Genomic DNA, 22,828 nt, shown 5'->3' with positions numbered 1-22,828 from the left:
CCAACAAGATATCCAAGTACAACCAGGGATCCAAGTCAAACCATGGATCTAGCTCCAACCAGGGATCCAGGTCAAACCATGGATCTAGCTCCAACCAGGGATCCAAGTCAAACCATGGATCTAGCTCCAACCAGGGATCCAAGTACAACCATGCATTCTAGTACAACCATGGATCTAGCTCCAACCAGGGATCCAAGTACAACCATGCATTCTAGTACAACCATGGATCTAGCTCCAACCAGGGATCCAAGTCAAACCAGGGATCCAAGTCACACCATGATCTAGGTCCAACCAGGGATCCAAGTACAACCAGGGACCCAGGTCCAACCAGGGATCCAAGTCAAACCATGGATCTAGGTCAAACCAGGGATCCAAGTACAACCATGCATTCTAGTACAACCATGGATCTAGCTCCAACCAGGGACCCAGGTCCAACCAGGGATCCAAGTCAAACCATGATCTAGCTCCAACCAGAGATCCAAGTACAACCAGGCATCCAAGTCCAACCAGGGACCCAGGTCCAACCAGGGATCCAAGTCAAACCATGGATCTAGGTCAAACCAGGGATCCAAGTACAACCATGGATCTAGGTCAAACCAGAGATCCAAGTCAAACCATGATCTAGGGTCCAACCAGAGATCCAAGTACAACCAGGCATCCAAGTCCAACCAGGGACCCAGGTCCAACCAGGGATCCAAGTCAAACCATGGATCTAGGTCAAACCAGGGATCCAAGTACAACCATGGATCTAGGTCCAACCAGAGATCCAAGTCAAACCATGATCTAAGTCCAATCAGAGATCCAAGTACAACCAGGGATCCAAGTCAAACCATGATCTAGGGTCAATCAGAGATCCAAGTACAACCAGGGATCCAAGTCAAACCATGATCTAGGTCCAACCAGAGATCCAAGTACAACCAGGGATCCAAGTCAAACCATGATCTAGGTCCAATCAGAGATCCAAGTACAACCAGGCATCCAAGTCACACCATGATCTAGGTCCAACCAGAGATCCAAGTACAACCAGGCATCCAAGTACAACCATGGATCTAGGTCCAACCAGGCATCCAAGTCAAACCATGGATCTAGCTCCAACCAGGGATCCAAGTCAAACCATGGATCTAGCTCCAACCAGAGATCCAAGTACAACCAGGCATCCAAGTACAACCATGGATCTAGCTCCAACCAGGGATCCAAGTCAAACCATGGATCTAGCTCCAACCAGGGATCCAAGTACAACCAGGCATCCAAGTCAAACCATGGATCTAGCTCCAACCAGGGATCCAAGTCAAACCATGGATCTAGCTCGAACCAGGCATCCAAGTACAACCAGAGATCCAGGTCCAACCAGGGATCCAAGTCTGACTATGGATGTTAGTCCAGCCAGGGATGTTCTGGACTTTGAATGGCATTGCAGTGTTCTGTATTTCATGCGTTTATGCAATGAAACAGATAATGTACACCATTAGACATACCGCTACATAAGGCTGGACCAACTAACCAGCAATATAACAGACTTACAACCGGTACTTATTGTACATAACACAACAATGCAATATCACCAAAATATCACGTTTCTTACCTAATGTAGACACGTGGTGCTGTGTGATTATTGTCCATAACACAACAATGCAATATCACCAAAATCTCACGTTTCTTACCTAATGTAGACACCTGGTGCTGTGTGATTATTGTCCATAACACAACAATGCAATATCACCAAAATCTCACATTTCTTACCTAATGTAGACACCTGGTGCTGTGTGATTATTGTCCATAACACAACAATGCAATATCACCAAAATCTCACGTTTCTTAACTAATGTAGACACCTGGTGCTGTGTGATTATTGTCCATAACACAACAATGCAATATCACCAAAATCTCACGTTTCTTACCTAATGTAGACACCTGGTGCTGTGTGATTATTGTCCATAACACAACAATGCAATATCACCAAAATCTCACATTTCTTACCTAATTTATACACCTGGTGCTATGTGATGATTGTCCATAACACAACAATGCAATATCACCAAAATCTCACGTTTCTTAACTAATATAGACACCTGGTGCTGTGTGATTATTGTCCATAACACAACAATGGGGGTTGGTCAGTTTGGGGGTGGAGTGTGGGGAGAGCAGAATGATACTTGGTGTGGGATACTGATGGGGGTTAGTCAGTTTGGAGGTGGGGTGTGGGGAGAGCAGAATGGTACTGGGTGGAGGTCTGATGGGTTGTTGGTCAGTTTGGAGGTGGTGGGGTGTAGGGAGAGCAGAATGATACTTGGTGTGGGATACTGATGGGGGTTGGTCAGTTTGGAGGTGGGGTGTAGGGAGAGCAGAATGATACTTGGTGTGGGATACTGATGGGGGTTGGTCAGTTTGGAGGTGGGGTGTAGGGAGAGCAGAATGATACTTGGTGTGGGATACTGATGGGGGGTTGGTCAGTTTAGAGTTGGGGTGGCGGGAGAGCAGAAATGATACTTGGTGTGGGATACTGATGGGGGTTGGTCCCAGTTTGGAGGTGGGGTGTGGGGAGAGCAGAATGGTACTGGGTGGAGAGTCCTGATGGGTTGTTGGTCAGTTTGGAGGTGGGGTGTAGGGAGAGCAGAATGATACTTGGTGGGGATACACTGATGGGGGTTAGTCAGTTTGGAGGTGGGGTGGAGGGAGCAGAATGTTACTTGGTGTGGGATACTGATGGGGGTTGTGGTCAGTTTGGAGGTGGGGTGTAGGAGAAGCAGAATGATACTTGGTGTGGGATACTGATGGGGGTTGGTCAGTTTAGAAGTTGGGGGGTGGCGGGAGAAGCAGAATGATACTTGGTGTGGGATACTGATGGGGGTTGAGTCAGTTTGGAGGTGGGGTGTAGGAGAGCAGAATGATACTTGGTGTGGGATATGATAGGGGTTGGTCAGTTTGGAGGTGGGGTGGAGGGAGGGAGCAGAATGTTACTTGGTGTGGGATACTGATGGGGGTTGGTGTCCAGTTTGGAGGTGGGGGGTGTAGAGAGAGCAGAATGATACTTGGTGTGGGATACTGATGGGGGTTGTGTCAGTTTGGAGGTGGGGTGTAGAGAGAGCAGAATGATACTTGGTGTGGGATACTGATGGGGGTTGGGAGGGTCAGTTTGGAGGTGGGGTATAGGGAGAGCAGAATGATACTTGGTGTGGGATACTGATGGGGGTTGAGTCCAGTTTGGAGGGTGGGGTGGAGGGAGACAGAATGTTACTTGGTGTGGGATACTGATGGGGGTTGGTCAGTTTGGAGGTGGGGTGTAGGGAGAGCAGAATGATACTTGAGGTGTGGGATACTGATGGGGGTTGAGTCAGTTTGGAGGTGGGGTGTAGAGAGGACAGAATGATACTTGGTGTGGGATACTGATGGGGGTTGTAGTCAGTTTGGAGGAGTGGGGTGTAGGGAGAAACAGAATGATACTTGGTGTGGGATACTGATGGGGGTTGGTCAGTTTGGAGGTGGGAGAGTGGGAGGCAACAAACAGAATGATACTTAGTGGAGAGGGTTCTGATGTGGGCTGAGGTCAGTTTGGAGGTGGAGTGTGTAGGGAGAGAACAGAATGATACTTGGTGTGGGATACTGATAGGGGTTAGGTCAGTTTGGAGGTGGGGTGGCAGGAGAGAGCAGAATGATTCTTGGTGGGGATACTGATGGGGCCTTTTCGGCTTGGAGGTGGGGTGTGAGGGAGAACAGAATGACACTGGTTTGATGGGTTCTGATGGTGGTTGATCAGTTTTGGGAGATTGAGTGTTTGGCAGAGCAGAATGATACAGGTTAGGGTGTTCTGATAGCTGACAGTTGGTTTGAAAGGTGGTGTGTGTAGGGCAGAAAAGATTGATACTGTGTGGGGTGTTCTGATGGGGTTGGTCCCAGTTCAGGGGTGTGAGTGTGGGGGGAGAACAGAATGATACTGGGTGGGGGGGTGCTGATGGGGTTTGTCAGTTTGGAGGTGGGGTGTAGGGCGAGAGCAGAATGAAACTGGTTGGGGATACTGATAGGGGTTGGTCAGTTTGGACGTGGGGTGTGTGGGGAAACCAGAATGAAACTGGGTGTGGGATACTGATGGGGTTGGTCAGTTTGGAGGTGGGGTGTGGGGAAACCAGAATGAAACTGGGTGTGGGATACTGATGGGGGTTGTAGTCCAGTTTGGAGGTGGGAGGTGGGGCGAACAGAATGATACTTGGTGGAGGGTTCTGATGTGGGCTGCTGGTCAGTTTGGAGGTGGGGTGTAGGAGAGCAGAATGATACTTGGTGTGGGATACTGATGGGGGTTGAGGTCCAGTTTGGAGGTGGGAGAATTGGGGCGAACAGAATGATACTTGGTGGAGGGTTCTGATGATGGGGCTGTGGGTCAGTTTGGAGGTGGGGTGTAGCGAGAGCAGAATGATACTTGGTGTGGGATACTGATGGGGGTTGGTCAGTTTGGAGGTGGGGTGGAGGGAGCAGAATGTTACTTGGTGTGGGATACTGATAGGGGGTTGGTCAGTTAGGAGGGTGTGTAGGAGAAACAGAATGTTACTTGGTGTGGGATACTGATAGGGGTTGAGTCCAGTTTGGAGGGTGTAGGAGAGAGCAGAATGTTACTTGGTGTGGGATACTGATGGGGGTTGAGGTCAGTTTGGAGGTGGGGGTGTAGGGAGAGCAGAATGATACTTGGTGTGGGATACTGATGGGGGTTGGTCAGTTTGGAGGTGGGGTGTAGGGAGAGCAGAATGTTACTAGGTGGAGGGTTCTGATGGGGGTTGGTCAGTTTGGAGGTGGGGTGTAGAGAGAGCAGAATGATACTTGGTGTGGGATACTGATGGGGGTTGAGTCAGTTTGGAGGTGGGATGTAGGGAGAAACAGAATGATACTTGGTGTGGGATACTGATGGGGAGGTTGAGTCCAGTTTGGAGGTGGGGTGTAGGGAGAGCAGAATGTTACTTGGTGTGGGATACTGATAGGGGTTGGTCAGTTTGGAGGTGGGATGTAGGGAGAGCAGAATGATACTTGGTGTGGGATACTGATGGGGGTTGTAGTCCAGTTTGGAGGTGGGAGAATTAAAAGGGCGAACAGAATGATACTTGGTGTGGGATACTGATGGGGGTTGAGTCCAGTTTGTTTGGAGGTGGGATGTAGGGAGAGCAGAATGATACTTGGTGGGGGATACTGATTGTGGGATGAGTCAGTTTGGAGGTGGGAGTGGCAGGAGAGCAGAATGATACTTGGTGGGGGATACTGATGGGGGTTGGTCAGTTTGGAGGTGGGGTGTAGGGAGAGCAGAATGATACTTGGTGTGGGATACTCATGGGGGTTGAGTCAGTTTGGAGGTGGGGTGGCAGGAGAGCAGAATGATACTTGGTGGGGATACTGATGGGGGTTGGTCATTTTGGAGAGTGGAGGTGGCAGGAGAGCAGAATGATTCTTGGTGGGGATACTGATGGGGCCTTTTCAGCTTGGAGGTGGGGTGTGGGGAGAACAGAATGACACTGGTTTGATGGGTTCTGATGGTGGTTGATCAGTTTTAGGGATTGAGAGTGTTTAAGCTGAAACAGAATGATACACAGGTTAGGAGACTATTCTGATGGCTGGCAGTTAGTTTGAAGATGTGATGGTGTGTGGAAGCGAAAAGATTGATACTGTGTGGGGTGTTCTGATGGGGGTTGGTCAGTTCAGGGGTGTGAGTGTAGAGGGGGAGAACAGAATGATACTGGGTGGGGTGCTGATGGGGGTTTGTCAGTTTGGAGGTGGGGTGTGGGGCGAGCAGAATGAAACTGGTTGGGGGGATACTGATGGGGTTAGTCCAGTTTGGACGTGGGGTGTGGGAAACCAGAATGAAACTGGGTGTGGGATACTGATAGGGGTTGGTCAGTTTGGAGGTGGGGTGTGGGGGAAACCAGAATGAAACTGGGTGGGGATACTGATGGGGGTTGGTCAGTTTGGAGGTGGGGTGTGGGAAACCAGAATGAAACTGGGTGGGGATACTGATGGGGGTTAGTCAGTTTGGAGGTGGGGTGTGGGAAACCAGAATGAAACTGGGGGGATACTGATGGGGGTTGAGTCAGTTTGGAGTACACGCACATTCTGCTTTGGGATCTTTTTCACATTGCCAAATACCGAGTGGCACCATTTATACCGAGTTACACTGTTGCTAGCACTTTACGTTTGTCACCCAATGTAGATGAAAGATACTGTTCTAGTTTTTTAATCTGATGTTGACAATGTAAGAAAGTCAGCTGACTGAAATAATAATCAATGTAGAATACCATCATAGAATGAGTTTGGGAATAAAATATATTAAAATTCTGAGTTATATCTTGCTTGTATTGTTCAATACTTATATCTCATCATATTCAGATATGACAAAGTTGCATCCCTTGATGATACCAGGATCTGCTGATGGACATGGAACCAGAATCACATCATGCTTTATTTTGTCTTTCACACCATAGATTGTTCAATACATCTACTGTAGGGTTTACACGTGCCTAGAGTTGCATCCCTTGATCATACCAGGATCTGCTGATGGACGTGGAACCAGAATCACATCATGCTTTATTTTGTCATTTTACACCATAGGTTGTTCAATACATACATCTCCTATTGTTGGGTTTGCACATACCTAGAGTTGCAGTCCTTGATCATACCAGGATTTGCTGATGGAGGTGGAACCAGAATCACATCATGCTTTATTTTGTAATTCACATCATAGATTGTTCAATACATACTGACACTATGAAGTACAAGGTAGCACTAAACCCAACTCACTCACTCACTCATTCGCTCATTCCCATTAAACTGACACTATGAAGTACAAGGTAGTACTAAACCCAACTCACTCACTCACTCATTCGCTCATTCCCATTAAACTGACACTATGAGGTACAAGGTGGCACTAAACTCTCCTATTGTTGGGTTTGCACATACCTAGAGTTGCAGTCCTTGATCATACCAGGATTTGCTGATGGACGTGGAACCAGAATCACATCATGCTTTATTTTGTAATTCACATCATAGATTGTTCAATACATACATCTATTGTTGGGTTTGCACATACCTAGAGTTGCAGTCCTTGATCATACCAGGATTTGCTGATGGACGTGGAACCAGAATCACATCATGCTTTATTTTGTAATTCACATCATAGATTGTTCAATACATACATCTCCTATTGTTGGGTTTGCACATACCTAGAGTTGCAGTCCTTGATCATACCAGGATTTGCTGATGGACGTGGAACCAGAATCACATCATGCTTTATTTTGTAATTGACATCATAGATTGTTCAATACATACTGACACTATGAAGTACAAGGTAGCACTAAACCCAACTCACTCACTCACTCATTCGCTCATTCCTATTAAACTGACACTATGAATTACAAGGTAGCACTAAACCCAACTCACTCACTCACTCACTCACTCATTCGCTCATTCCCATTAAACTGACACTATGAGGTACAAGGTGGCACTAAACTCTCCTATTGTTGGGTTTGCACATACCTAGAGTTGCAGTCCTTGATCATACCAGGATTTGCTGATGGACGTGGAACCAGAATCACATCATGCTTTATTTTGTCATTCACATCATAGATTGTTCAATACATACATCTCCTATTGTTGGGTTTGCACATACCTAGAGTTGCAGTCCACTCATTCGCTCATTCCCATTAAACTGACACTATGAGCTACAAGGTGGCACTAAACCCAACGCATTCACTCACTCATTCACTCATTCCCGTTAAACTGACACTATGAAGTACAAGGTAGTACTAAACCCAACTCACTACCTCACTCATTCGCTCATTCCCATTAAACTGACACTATGAAGTACAAGGTAGCACTAAACCTAACTCACTCACTCACTCCTCATTCGCTCATTCCCATTAAACTGACACTATGAGTACAACGTAGCACTAAACCCAACTCACTCACTCACTCACTCATTCGCTCATTCCCATTAAACTGACACTATGAAGTACAAGGTAGTACTAAACCCAACTCACTCACTCACTCATTCGCCCATTCCCATTAAACTGACACTATGAAGTACAAGGTAGCACTAAACCCAACTCACTCACTCACTCATTCGCCCATTCCCATTAAACTGACACTATGAAGTACAAGGTAGCACTAAACCCAACTCACTCACTCATGAATAAGGTGAGAGGTGGATGTGAAATATGCAGGATAAGGTAAAGGTGAGCTGTGGCCCCTAAAATAAACTTCTAATTTTGAGAAACATACTAGCTGCGTGCCTACACAAGTCTTGAAATTGAATGTTTAACACAGAGCAGTGAGCCGTAGCAGTCGCAAAATGACAGAAATATGCTGGGTAACTTTAAGGTAGCTCTCAGCCGTTTACGTCTGTATCTGGGGATAAGTAGAGAAGAGTATGTCATTATCTTTCCAATAACTTAAAATTATTCATTACACATGCACGCATGCGACTTTTTTAGAGTTCTATCTGAATGATGTTTCCAGATCCGAACTGCCATCATCAAATACACTTTATGAATGAATGATATATGCGTTTACACAGGTAATTCAGACACCTGTAACCTACTCAGGACATTAGAGTGAGTGAGTGAGTTTAGTTTTACGCCGCTTTAGCAATATTCCAGCAATATCACGGTGGGGGGCACCAGAAATGGTCTTCACACATTGTATCCATGTTGGGAGTCGAACCCGGGCCTTCGGTGTGACGAACGAACACTTTAACCATTTTGCTACCCGACCGCCCCTTAGGACATTAGAATATTATGTGGAATATTAAGTCAAATGTAGATGAAACCAACTCTATAACAATTGTGAAAGGAGAGAAGACAGCCACACTCGAGAAAAGAAGTAAAAGTAGAAGATTTAGAAAATGAAAAAGACATTTTGACCCATGTAATATACTTTTGTCTCTTTGCAATTTATTTGGCGTTAGTATTCACTTTATGACCTATTAAATAAAATATAATACACGAAAATAAAATAACACTGAGCACACGTGGTGGTCCAAAGCAGCCATCTAAGACAGGAGCCCTTTGTTGTTTAAACTCCTAAAACGTACATGATTTAAAAATATGTGATATGCATAAATTAAGATAGCCCTGTCCATTCATACATTTGTCCTGAAATTTTAGTTAATTTTTACACCAGAACAGCCAGCCGTGTGAATATCCAGAAGGGCAAAATAGATATAACGATAAAAGTGTTTTCTGACTTTAAAATACAAGCGTTGTCGCTTTGAAATATTTACATTTGTATCAGCATCAACTTTGAAACTTGCACAAGCTGAGTCAAGAGTACAAAACTCCCAGATACATCTGACCAGTGTTAACGAGAAATCTGATTTCTGTGTCGACACATGTCAGTGATTGTTTACAAACATACACCACGTGCTTTTCTATTTTTAGCCTTTCCCGCCGCGAGACGCTATTTATGAAAAACCGGATGTTGTGGTTGGGTTTGCCGTGCTGTGTTTTGATGTTGACACGTGAGCTGTTTCTTTTCTTCTACATTGCAAAGGTATATACATCTATCACTTTGTTTGTACCGTATACTTTTGTGTAAACGATAATGTTTTAACTGAAGACATGTTTTACGCACTCACTCTTTAGCACTGTAACAAATCCATTACATACAACACAGTTCTGCGTTTTGAAAGTAATTGATATGTATTCATTTCAGCATGGTTTGATTAAAGAAGACCAATTAGAATTATAGTTTTAGTTTATTATGTCTTAAAGCACTATGAAGCTTGCATAATCACTGGATATATATACCATATATGTTGGTTACTTTTTCAGTTTCCTTTTTATTCTTTTTTTTCCCTCAAAATTTAAGCTCGTTCTCATCCTTTAAAGGGCCACTGATCCAGAGCGATTAATGTTACCAGCCAACAGTCTAATTACAAAACCTAGCTGAAAACTGGTCAGCCCCTGCTCCCTCGACCGTGACGGACGCGGGGACTGGGCTACTGTCCCACACTGGCAGAATTTCTTCAACCTAATCAGTGGGACATTAGGAAGGGTGGATGCCAATTTGAAAGTATCCCCTCCAGTTCTGATTGTAATAAAGTATCCCAGCAGTGTAGGCTTTTTCAGATTTTCAAATGTTTGGATGGTATAGTGACTGATCCAATTTGATCCTCAATATTTGATGATGTAAAAATATGATGTCTATTACGTATGCTATGATGTCAGAAACACACATTTGATATATTTGAATCCATAAACTAAACAACCCCACTTTGCCATTGATAAAAAAATCTGAAATTTTTACTTAGGTACATAGGTATATACAGTTTTTAATTAATTACACAGCAAATGCTTATATATGTTTCTTATGTAACAATGAAGTTCGATCCGTTCAGTATCCTCAAAACAGTGTTGGCCCATAAATTATTTGTTCAGACAATCAAACTTGAATGCAATACAGTGATTACTACTCTCTTGCTGTAACCCTTGTTTGGTGGTAAACCATTGACTTGATGGTCAGTTAATGAATTTATAACAGATATAATAAGTGATTACCCGACAAAGGTTCCCATTTGGCATTTCTTGTGTCTGGAGTAAATAATCATCATTATAAACTGAGGTCTGATGTGACAAATGTATTACATCTTATGTAATATCGCATGTTAGTGAAGCAAGAGGAATTATCAGCTGAGATACAAAACAAACATCTATCAAAGAATTAACCGATAACACGCTGATTGATTAATTGCTTTTTATCCTGCACAGCCAGTTTGTCAAAAGGTAGTGTTTATCTATGTAGATTTACTAATCTGTACTGAATACACCCTGTCGTAAAAGTCTCTTTTTGTGAAAACAACGTCCTTCCTTCAAAGGATTAGGTGCCAATATATGGATTGATTAGGAGAGCGGAAGGTCGGCGGGTTCGATTCCGACTCGCGTGATACCAAAGACTTTAAAATATGGTACTTGTTGGTCCCTGCCTGGCACTTGGCATTAATGGGTACAACAAGGACTGGTCGACTTCGAGTCAGTATAATGTGTCTGGAGTGGGGTATTCATGCTTCACTGCGGTATGGTATCTCAGTGGGCTAGCACTATGAAACCAGCTTCAGACTGGGCTAGTACAAGCAGCCGCACGCATACACATACACACGCATGCGTGCCGTCATATGGGCGAAATACTCTCAAACGCGGCGTTAAACCCAATTTCACCTCACCTCACCTCACATTGATTGATTGATTGCTCATTCCTGGCTAACTAAATTACTTTTTTAAGAACAGCGGACATCATGCAATTAGTTGCCAGGTGTGCTATCTTGGGTGACCAATGGGATACACCAATGTGAAAAACCTGAAACGATAGATCACTTTTTCGCATATTTGACAGTTAAAAGACACATGACAAGGAACTGGATTCTTTGTCAGCTGCAGATGAATGGCATCTCATTCATGTATGTGGATATTGATGGATACATTCCCCAAACAAGGTAATAGCCTGATATTGTTGCTATAACTTTAGTCTGGTTTAATTTTAATATTTGTATTTTGTTTTTATTTATTTGTTATGACATTCAACAGAATCATTTTTTTTGCTTTGAAGTGTAATTAGACAGACAACATAAACTAGGTCGCACTTAGAGTGTGGCTCTCCCATGCTGCATATCCCAGCGTGTAGTGTCAGTTTCAACCACGTGAATTTCGGTACAGAACTGTCGCTCCCACTCACGGGGGACAAAGAAGCCTATGATGAAGCGGCCTTAGCCAGGTTATAAAACTTGGACAGGCTGTAGAATCACGCCTCAAGCTGTTTGGTTCTGATACCGATATGGTAGCGAAACTTTGACAAGCAATGTGTGAATTTAATGCGCCAGACCCGGAACCAAATATATCCAAGAAAGCCCATACAAGTCTATAATGCATTGGCAAGTCTAGATTACTGCAGTTTCTGAAAATGAAGAGGCTCTTGTCTCCATTTTTTTGTTAAGTTAATTTACGAACTGTATTTTATTATAAAATATGTTATTTTCAGAGACTAGACGTTAGTCTATGCCAAAGAGTCGCAGCACTGCTCCATTTTAGTTTCTAAAACGCCATCAAATATACAGATGTCTTGAGGCGTGAGTGTAAGCGATGGAAATAGGTACATTTGGAATTATTATTATCTATTATTTATAAATATTTGTATATCCAGCTCAGCAGCTGCTCAAAGATGCTTTGTTTTTCCCTCGATCAGTGGATGTCCATCTCAAATGGCACGACCGTGAAGATCCGGGGTAGAATAGGTCTTCAGCAACCCATTCTTGTCATAAAGGCTGACTGCTTGTCGTAAAGGCGACTACCGGGATAGGGTGGTCAGGCTCGCTGACTTGGTTGACACATGTCATCGGTTCCCATTAATTGCGCAGATCGATGCTCATGCTGTTGATCACTGGATTATCGGGTCAGATTCGATTATTTACAGACCGCCGCCATACAGCTGGAATATTGCTGAGTCGCGGCGTAAAACTCAACTCACTCACTCCTCCTCCAAATGGCACATTGTATTATCCATCTCAGCTCCCTGGGGATCATACAACTCTTGCAGCCTCTAAGAGCACTGAGTTTATTGTGGCTTTCCCATCCGTCTGAGGCACCCAATCAAAGCTGAGTGGACTGGGACACATAGTTACAGTACTTTGTCCAAGTTTAGGTTTTGCGCGTATTCACATGGCCTCCATCTGGTCGCGTCCGTGGCGATCCGGGTTAGAATTGATCTTCAGTAACCCATGCTTGTCGTGAGAGGGTGGCGAACGGATCGGGTGATCAGGCTCGCTGGCGTGGTTGACACATGTCATCGGTTCCCAATTGCATAGATTGATGCTCATGCTGTTGATCACTGGATTGTCTGGCCCAGACTCGATTATTTACAGACCGCAGCCATATACACTGTACCTAGCACGTTACCAGCATCCCAACATGGCGGCAGGTAAGATCGCTTAGCGATTATTCCCCTCAAATTAGCAGCCTTCCAGTGTATACAATCAACATTATTCAGCACGCTGATAAACTTTGATGGTGGAAATACATTGAATGCACTGAATTTGCTTATTAATGTCTATGTGTTGAAGAATAAGCATGCTTGATACCGCTAGGGATGTCGGTAAGTCAAAGTCTGGATGTCGGTAGCGTGCAGTGAATGATGCTGGTAGCGCGTACTGTCTTGCTTTTTAGTCGGTAAGCAGAAATTGTCGAGTTATGTTTAAATACAAAGGAGATACAAATATCAGTTCTTACTTTTACACAGAATATGAAACAGTGGGTGCCTATGTTATACAAACACGATAAGTTGGATTAACAAGTGTTAACATTCAGTTCAAATCACTGGATTGTCAGGTTCATTGTTTTACAATCACCCGCCTGTTTGCCCAGTGTCTCACACGGTAACAGAACTAGTACCTCTATACCCAAGAGTGTAACTAATCCGGAAGGGGGTGATTAATTTAATTAAATATATTTCGTCATAAAGAAATAACCAGTGGCGTTAAGTAATTGTATTTAGTTCTTCACGTTGAAATTTAAGAGGTAACAAAAGTCTGACAAAGTAGAAGCAAAACAACCAGGACAAGAACTAGCAGTCTTGCATGTCTAAAACATAAACAAGAATATCTGTGAATCTCTGCTCCGTCACTGACTTCCACTGATCAATGTCTAGGTGGTTGTGTATGCTTATATATATGTGAAATCTGTCAATACATACGTTTCTGACTTGTCCTGTCCAAAGCGATTGTTTGTTTTGATTGACCGCGGCGATAGTGTGTAATTTACATACTTTCTTAACCCTTTTTGACTCTTAAAACGCAAGTGTGTAACACACAAATAGCCTATGTACGCGAAGTCTTCTCAGGTAGTGAGTATGGTTTAACGCCGCTTTTAGCAATATTCCAGCAATATCACTGCGGGGTCACCAGAAATGGGCTTCACACATTGTACCCATGTGGGGAATCGAACCGGGTCTTCGACGTGGCGATGAGCGCTTTAACCACAAGGCTACCCACCACCCAGTCTTCTCAGAAGAACGTCATGTAAAAAGCAGGGTTTCGACACTTATGCCTGTCCGCTTGCCCGTGGCAAGTACTAATTAATCAGGGCAAGTAAAATTGCTAAAAGGCTTGCCCGAGTGGCAAAGTACATATTTTTCAACTTCTAACCCCAATTCATTCATTAAAACTCTTCACTTGCTGTGTTTTGTTTGTCTAGTTCTTTCTATACCATAAGTAACATAGGGCAAGTAGTATCTGTGATGGGCAAGTAGTTTAACTTTTCTACTTGCCCTCTTAATAAGTGGGAGAAATCAGTGAGTGTCAAACCCTGTAAAAGCTGATTTGATTCGCGATCCCTTCCTGTGTACCCGCGTGACTGTACTGCACCACGTTTTGTACAAGGCCTAGTATACCCAATATTGTGTGCCTCAAGTTGTCTAGCGCCGAGTAAATACAAATCACTGTGTAAGGAGTATCAGTGTCGTTAATATATAAAAATGAAATAACGCAAGCATAACGTTCCTGTAAGTATATATAATGTGACCTCACTAATCCAGACTGTTGTGATACCAGTACAGCCATCCTGATTATCAAATGTCCTGATATGCCAACATTGTTATCTTGATAAATCAATAAATGTCGTTTGTTTATACAAGATGTGGGCAGAATGACCTCAGCAGACATGGCGGCTTTCCAGAGAGACGGTCCGCAATAGTAAGCGCTACCTTTACATGAATAAAATGACAGATACAGCGTTTACAAAGCTAAAGCTCATTAGAAGGAATTTTAACTTCGACTCTGCTTTTAGCCGATTTCTTGCATTGTAGTACCGAATCCTCGTGTATTTTTGTCCATATTTTGGAATATTGGTTTCCAGACACATTTCCAAGTCACGTGTATGGTCACAATAATCACTTCTTTGAAATTAATGTTCTTATTGAATATAAAAAAATAAATAATTTCACCTGTGAACTGCCAGTAATGTCAACACACAAGTTCACGTCGGCTCTCCTATGCTGCATATCCCAGCGTGTAGTGTCAGTTTCAACCACGTGAATTTCGGTGCAGCACAGTCGCTCCCACTTTCGTGGGGACAAGAAGCCTATATTGAAGCGGCCTTAGCCAGGTTATAAAACTTGGACAGACTGTAGATACACGTCTCAAGCTGTTTGGTTGTGATGATGATATGGTATCGAAAACTTTGACAAGCAATCGCGTAAAATTTAATCGCCAGACCTGGAACCAAATATATCCAAGAAAGCCTATGCAATTCTATAATAATGTGGCAATTCAAGATTACTGCAGTCTCTGAAGATGAAGAGAGTGTCTTGGCTCTTGTTTTATTAAGTGAATTTACCAACTGTTATTTATTCAGTAAATTATGTTAATTTCAGATACCAGATGTTTGTGTATGCCAGAGGGCACGACATTTTTCTGGGAGTGAGTGAGCTTATAGTTTTACTTCTTCTTGTAGCAATATTCCAGCAATATCCACGGGATACAAGAATGGGCTTCACACATTGTACCCATATAGGAATTGAACCCAGGTTTTCTTATTGACGAAGCTTAACACTTTAACCACACGGCTACCCCACCGCCTTCTTTTCTGGGAACTTAAATGTACAGATGTCTTGAGGCGAGTGTGTAAACAATGTAAATAGGTACATTTGGAACTGACTTTAATCAAAGGCTGTTTGGCTCAGGTATGACAGGAATATTGCAGAGAGTAGCAAAAACATAAGTAATGTAAATAATATAAACATAATATAAAAGGTGATTAAGGGGTCGTGTGGTCAGGCCCGATGCATATGATCACTGGAGTGCCTGATCAAGACTCGATTATTTTACAGACCGCCGCTATATACCTGGCTGACTGACTGACTGAGTTTAGTTTTACGCCGCTTAGCAATATTCCAGCAATATCCGCGGCCAGGGGACACCAGAAATGGGCTTAAACACATTGTGCCCATGTGGGGAATCGAACCGGGTCTTGCTGACGAATAGCGCTTTAACCACTAGGCTACCCCACCGCCCCCTATATAGCTGGAATAGTGCTGGGTGTGCGTTAAACAAAATTAGAAGATCGTTGCTTTTATGTCGTAAGCTGCCAGAGCCAGTTTCCCTTCACTGGAGACATATATTGCCATATGCAGATTAACTGGCCCGTCCAAGACTTGGGTTAGAATTGATCTTGAACAGCTCATACTTGTAGTAACCATATCCCAACAATGGAGTTGACCCATGTTCAAATGTCAATCACCGGGCTTGTCTGGTGCAGACTTGGTAATTTACACAGATCACTGCCATTTAACTAGATTATTGCTGAGAGCGCTAAAGAGATAACAATAGATCAACAAAGGAATTTGCGGTGAAATTTTGTAGTGCTGAGTGAGAGTGTGAGTGACTTAGTTTAGGTTTAGTCTATCACTCCCGTCACATTGCTTCCAAACAGAAATAGCTTATTGACACAGTGGGCATATTAGTGTCATTGGTCATCACATGCTTTTTCCATCTTGGGGTCATTCCATGATATATATAGTGCGGGATAATAAACTTTGGACATATATTAGCCAAACCCAGTGCAGCTGTATGAAGAACATGATGTAAATATTTCATTTTCGTTGGTTGCAAGTTCTAATATGTCTAAAGTTGTGATATTCTAGTTATTTTACTGACCTTTATTGACAGGTTTTCATATGGTTAAAGATTGGGTTTTCTTAATCTGTAGGTTTCATAGTCTGAAATATTGCCGATGTGACTTTAAATGTATTCACTCACTCACTTGTACAAAACATAGTCTCTAAATAATATAGATGACAACGATAAAAATGTTCATATCTATTAGAAAATCGTCGGGTGGTCAGACTCTCGCTGATTTGGTTGACCTTATCGTATCTCAATTCGCGCAGGTCGATGTTCATGTTGTTGATCAGACTCGATTATTTACAGACCGCCATATAGCTGGAATATTGCTGACTCTGGCGTAAAACTAAACTCACTCACTCTTACAAAATCGCACAATTTATTACTTTTCATATTTGAAACAAAGACAGATTGTAGCAAATGTTCAAGTGTTCAGTTGCCAATGCAGAAGCAATGTTTTTTAAGGTATCGACCTCACATCAATCAAATTTTAAACATATTTTTCAAAACATTGTCATGTGGTTATTGAAATATATCGCAACCATACATACCATCTATTTATAAAATATTTTGTATTCACTTCTCTATACAGACAAACGTGTTTTTGTATTGCTTGAAAATATGTGTTATCCTTGTGTCTAAATCTGGACAATAAGCATGCTGCACTTCTCCACATTCAGGAAGGTTGTAATATATTCTGACACTCAGCGGGATCGCTGGTAAGAATTTCCCACCTGTGAGCCATGCGGTTGTAAGAAACCACTCAAAGGGTCGAAGCCGGGCTTTCGCATTAACTTTGAAGTTAGCATCTTGCAAGCTGACAACATTGTGTTTTCCTCAGATGCACATGCAGTCACATGACCCACATCGTGTCCAGCGGGGCCCCTTGACATATTTTATCGTCATTGATAAAACACCATACTGCAGAGATACCAACACAAAATCAAATTTACTGAAACAATCAAGTCAGGGATCATCAATATATTAGGAATTATATTTTAATTCTAATTTTCATTTTGTTATTCTTTTTAATATTCAAGATCCTAACTCTCTTTATAACATTGAAACAATATCGGTGCACAAAGCTGTAACGTCGACATGAGACACTGTATGTATATTTCTGAGGAATGTTTACTTCGGACCAGACAATCCAGTGATAGTGTCAATAACAGCTAGCTCTATCTATGCTACAAATATCTAACCATGAGCGTTATTTCAAAAAAGTTACGATACACCTCACAAAAGCTGTATGATTTCGTGTACATAATGTGTTTAAATGTTTTAGTTCCTTCATATATACAACAATCCACAAGAATTTTAATCACTTAATTGTTGCAAGCATAACGTTTCATTTAAAGTTTAGGGTCAATAAATTTTCAGTTGACATTCTGATGCCTTTCCTGTTTGTCTTCACCTGGCCGCCATTTTAAGTTTAGTGACAAGCGCGAGGTAATTTTTTTTTTCTACATAGTGCAGAATCCATTGGAGTGTTAAAAGTCACATTTGTAAATTTAAAATTTCGTAGAATTTCATTTAAAAGGAATCTGTGGTATTACTGCAAATCCAAAACCAGTCGGTGAAACAGTCAACCTTTGAAAACATGTTTTCTAAAATTTCCCGGTTTCAAGCCAAACTGAGATTTGGCGTCTGCCACTGTCAGCTGAGTCACTGTCAAGTTCACAAGATGCGAGGACAAAGGTAATGGCGTCATGTTTACAGATCTGGCGTCACCAGCTTCAGGCGCCTGTCGAAGGTTATGTCAGAGATATTTTTATGACTGGTCGGACTGGCCAGAGAACAAAAGATGCTTTTACTATTGACTACCTGTGCAAAGGTCGTGATATTATAACATGGTTAGACTAACATCTAGTCTCTGAAATGAGCATATGTGACAGAATATAGAGTTCCAACATTTTATTCATTCAATATGAGACTTTCCTTATCTAGACTTGCTACATATTCTACCCCTCGTGGACTACATTGGGTAGGTCTAGTTCAGGGTCTGTACGCATGACAGACTATACTAGGGGTATTAATGATTGTCATAAACATTACAGATATAATAACAGAGTATTGAATCTACTGGATATCATTTGGCAATTCCATATATTCTATATTTAAATGATAAACAGCTTATATGTTTTACAATATCATGTTAATTATGCCATGTAACCCTGGCAGGCACTGAAAGCAGAGACCATCTGAAAGTAAATAAACTCAAAATTAATGCATTTTTCATGCTGATAAACATTTGGATTTTTAAAATTACATATAGATAGATATATTCGAGCCAAATTAAACGATAAATGACCCTCGATTAAGCCCAATTAGAATATTAATAGAAAAACAGAGACAGAAACAAAATTAATATTTTTTTATCTGTGGTAATGCGCTTGCTGTCTATGACGACCTTGAACTTTCTTGAACTAGAAAATGGCGGCCAAGAAGAGAGTACTGGAAATGATGCGGGATTTTTGCAGTTTATGAACAAAATGCGATGTGTCATGGGATTTCCTATCAGCGTGGGGATACATAAGGTAGTGTCTTAACGGTTTTACCTTTCAGATATATTTTTTATATTGTTTTGATTACGTTGTAGACAAAGATTTAGCAAGGCATACATGCAACTGCACCATCAGCCACTGTTGCCAGTGTTGAGCACGGCAGGGACAGGCAAGCGTCAACAGGCGATTGATCTCAACTCCTCTCGCGAAAAAGGCAGTGTTTGTAATTATTATAACAGCTAAATCTGAACGATCAAAAGTCTGTCATTCATTCATGCATGGTAAGTGTATCCGATGTGTATTTGTTTATATTTATTTTTAACTTGAACAATATCGCTGGAAGAAATTCCACAAAGCTGAAACTCACATGGTGTCGCAGACCAAAATGTGTGCAGTTTGTTCAAATGGCATCTTTCCGAGGTATCTTTTTGTTTTACATGACGAAATCCCACTCGGAACTCTTGGTAGGATGGACGAAGCATACATGAACTGCCCATCGTTTAAGATAATTTGACTTAGGCCCCAAAAAATAAATGTTGTGGTTCCGATTTCCTACATTTCAGAACTAGGGTAGGTAGGTAGGGTTTTTATTTCTGCAAAATATTTTTACATTACTCATGTGTCAGAAAATAAATTTAATTTATTATGTGGTGAGTATTTAGGGTCGGTCGGGAAATCGGAACCACAAGCTTTTTTTTTTAGGCCTTAGTTAGTAAGTGGCATATTTTGACAGCAATCTTTGCATCAGTAAAATTTACAAAAAATGACAAATTCTTATCTTTAAAAATCACATGAGAGAGCAATCAGTAACTTTTATGTGATAGATATAAACACATTGTAATTCACAGTTGTTGTTGCTTGATCTAGTGGAATACAAAAAATGATCTCTTGAAAAATGGTTTTAAAAAGTAGCCTAGGCACTTTGAATTCCTTTTAGCAAATACCTAAACCTATAGGGACTTTGCCGTAATATTAATATATTTAATCGGACTTATTCTTGTAGGAATGTTTTGATTACGTGATTATTTTGGTTGAATTGATTATAAATTATACTTTCCAATAAGGTTTCCTTGGGTTATAGGTGAAATAATGACCACCAAGCGAGTGGTTCGCTGTGATAACCACCTGGAGGGAACAGAGAGGTAGTTATGGAAGCCAATCACGACCTTAAGGTTGTTATTTCTCATATGTCAAAAACATTCTTATTTTAGTTGAATTATTATTAACTGCAATGTGCAGATGTACTAATAAAATTTCTAAAAAATTCAATGGTTCTGTATTTATGTATTGAAGATGTTTCCAATACAAACATTGATCATGAGGCAGAGGCATAGGGATGTGAAACCCATTATGCTAAGGAAAAAGTTCTTCTTGAGGTGCGATACCAGGAATAAGGTGAGGCAAAGCCGAGCCTTGTTCCCGGTATAGCACCGAGAGTTGGTCAGATAACTGCCCCAGAGGCTTACGGTTGTTATTTCGCATATGCCATAAGTTCTAAAACATACCTATTTTAGTTGAATTATTGTATATTGTTATAACCATGATTATTTATATTATTCTATGATGATATTACACTCAATAAGCATTGAAACTAACAACTAAACACTGTGTTAATAACATACAACAAGAAGAATTTTCTATATCTACAAGAGAATACAATACATAGAAAATACACTTTTGGAGTATTTTGTTCCAAATTTCTAATTTTGGGCACAAAGCTTGACATATGCTTTAAACTATAACAACTAAACACTATGTATTAAACATGCAATAAAGAAAAATATTAAAATTTAGCTATCTCCTACATAGAATACAATATATGGAAAATACGCCGTTGGTGAAATTAGTACCAAAATGTTAATTTTGTAAAACTAAGAATCAACTAACAACGAAAGGCTGTGTTAATAACGTACAAATATGAAAAGGTATTCGAATCTCCTCTATAGACATCAGTGATATACGAAAAAAGAATAATTAAACAACGCAATTTTTTGTTATTTTCCTTCGGGAGTTCTAGAAATACAAACAAGCTTAACAAACACCATTCAACACTTGAAACTCACAATGATTTTCAAAGATCTTGCATGTGTATGCGAGGTGAGTGTGCGGAATACGTTCCTGCACCAGAACCTCCTGCAAATTGAGCAATTAACAATCATGTGCAATGTAAAACCAAGTGACTAAAACTGACAGTGCTGTACAAGTCATTACAGCAAATGAATGCTGATATGGAGGTGCTCTTGGCTTCACAGCGAGCTGCTATGACTCTGTTCCAGGCGGGCGTGGATCAAGAATCAAACTGGTTATCTGGTAAGTATCGTGCCCTACATAGCATTTATCTGTATCTGTACTTGTACTGAATTGAAGCTGTCAGAGGAGCATACTCATTACCACCTCCCTCCTTGTTCCTTTTTCGAAAATCTTTGCAAAAGTTAAATTCACAGATAATAAAGTAATCTAATTGAATTGCTTGTAATGTATTGGCTGTGTCTTTTATTTAGATGGCTACCTCGTAACACTGTCCTATTCCTCTGGTTAACACTAAGGGACCCTTCATAATTTATGGGTATGGGGGCATGTGTGTGTGTGGGGGAGGAAGAGAAAACTCGCCCCCTGTTGTCCATATTGAGGTTGACCCAGTGGACACACCCTCCCCCAGGTGACACACCCTTCCCCAGATGACAAACCCCCACGTGAACACAGTCCTGCCAGATGCCAGACCCCCATAAGGTCACCCATGTAGATACCACTTGGGTGACACACCGTCCCCAGATGACAGATCCTCCCAGGTGAACACAGTCCTGCCAGATACCAGACCACCATAAGGTCACCCATGTAGATACCACTTGGGTGACACACCGTCCCCAGATGACAGATCCCCCAGGTGAACAGTCCCATGCCAGATACCAGACCACCATAAGGGTGACCCATGTAGATACCCCCAGGTGGCACACCTCCCCCAGATGACAAATCCCTATGTAACACAGTTTCCACAGATGACAGATCCCCCACGTGCCACACCCTCCCCAGATGACAGACCCCATAAGGTGACCCATGTAGATACCCCTAGGTGACACACCCCTCCCCAGATGACAGACCCCATAAGGTGACCCATGTAGATTGACCCAGGTGACACACCCTCCCCAGATGACAGACCCCCATAAGGTGACCCATGTAGATACCGCAGGTGACACACCCTCCCCCAGATGACAGACCCCCATAAGGTGACCCATGTAGATACCCCCTAGGTGACACACCCTCCCCAGATGACAGACCCCCATAAGGTGACCCATGTAGATACCCACAGGTGACACACACCGTCCCCAGATGACAGACCCCCATAAGGTGACCCATGTAGATACCCCTAGGTGACACACCCTCCCCAGATGACAGACCCCATAAGGTGACCCATGTAGATTGACCCAGGTGACACACCCTCCCCCAGATGACAAACCCCCATAAGGTGACCCTTGTAGATACCACGCAGGTGACACACCCTCCCCCAGATGACAGACCCCCATAAGGTGACCCATGTAGATACCCAGAGGTGACACACCGTCCCCAGATGACAAACCCCCACGTGAACACAGTCCTGCCAGATGCCAGACCCCCATAAGGTCACCCATGTAGATACCTCAGAGGGTGACACACCGTCCCCAGATGACAGATCCCCCAGGTGAACACAGTCCCGCCA

General features: G+C 42.3%; 1 long non-coding RNA gene across 2 annotated transcripts in view; it reads left to right on the top strand.

Moving 5' to 3' along the window:
- Window positions 1-17,865: 17,865 nt before the first annotated feature.
- The window catches only part of LOC124267374, a 24,075-nt gene continuing 19,112 nt past the window's right edge, over window positions 17,866-22,828 (top strand). Inside the window, exons 1-3 of one of the 2 annotated variants that reach the window (XR_006896012.1) lie at window positions 17,866-18,328; window positions 19,061-19,167; window positions 21,348-21,444. This is a non-coding gene — a long non-coding RNA (uncharacterized LOC124267374). The remainder of the gene's footprint in view (window positions 18,329-19,060; window positions 19,168-21,347; window positions 21,445-22,828) is intronic. The other variant, XR_006896013.1, reaches the window with a different exon arrangement.

Source organism: Haliotis rubra, unplaced genomic scaffold (assembly GCF_003918875.1).
Source record: "Haliotis rubra isolate DU_JTF1 unplaced genomic scaffold, ASM391887v1 Scf1308, whole genome shotgun sequence".
Classification (NCBI taxonomy): Eukaryota; Metazoa; Mollusca; class Gastropoda; order Lepetellida; family Haliotidae; genus Haliotis; species Haliotis rubra.
The sequence above is the reverse complement of the archived record's forward strand: the minus strand, read 5'-3'. Positions and strand labels throughout refer to the sequence as shown.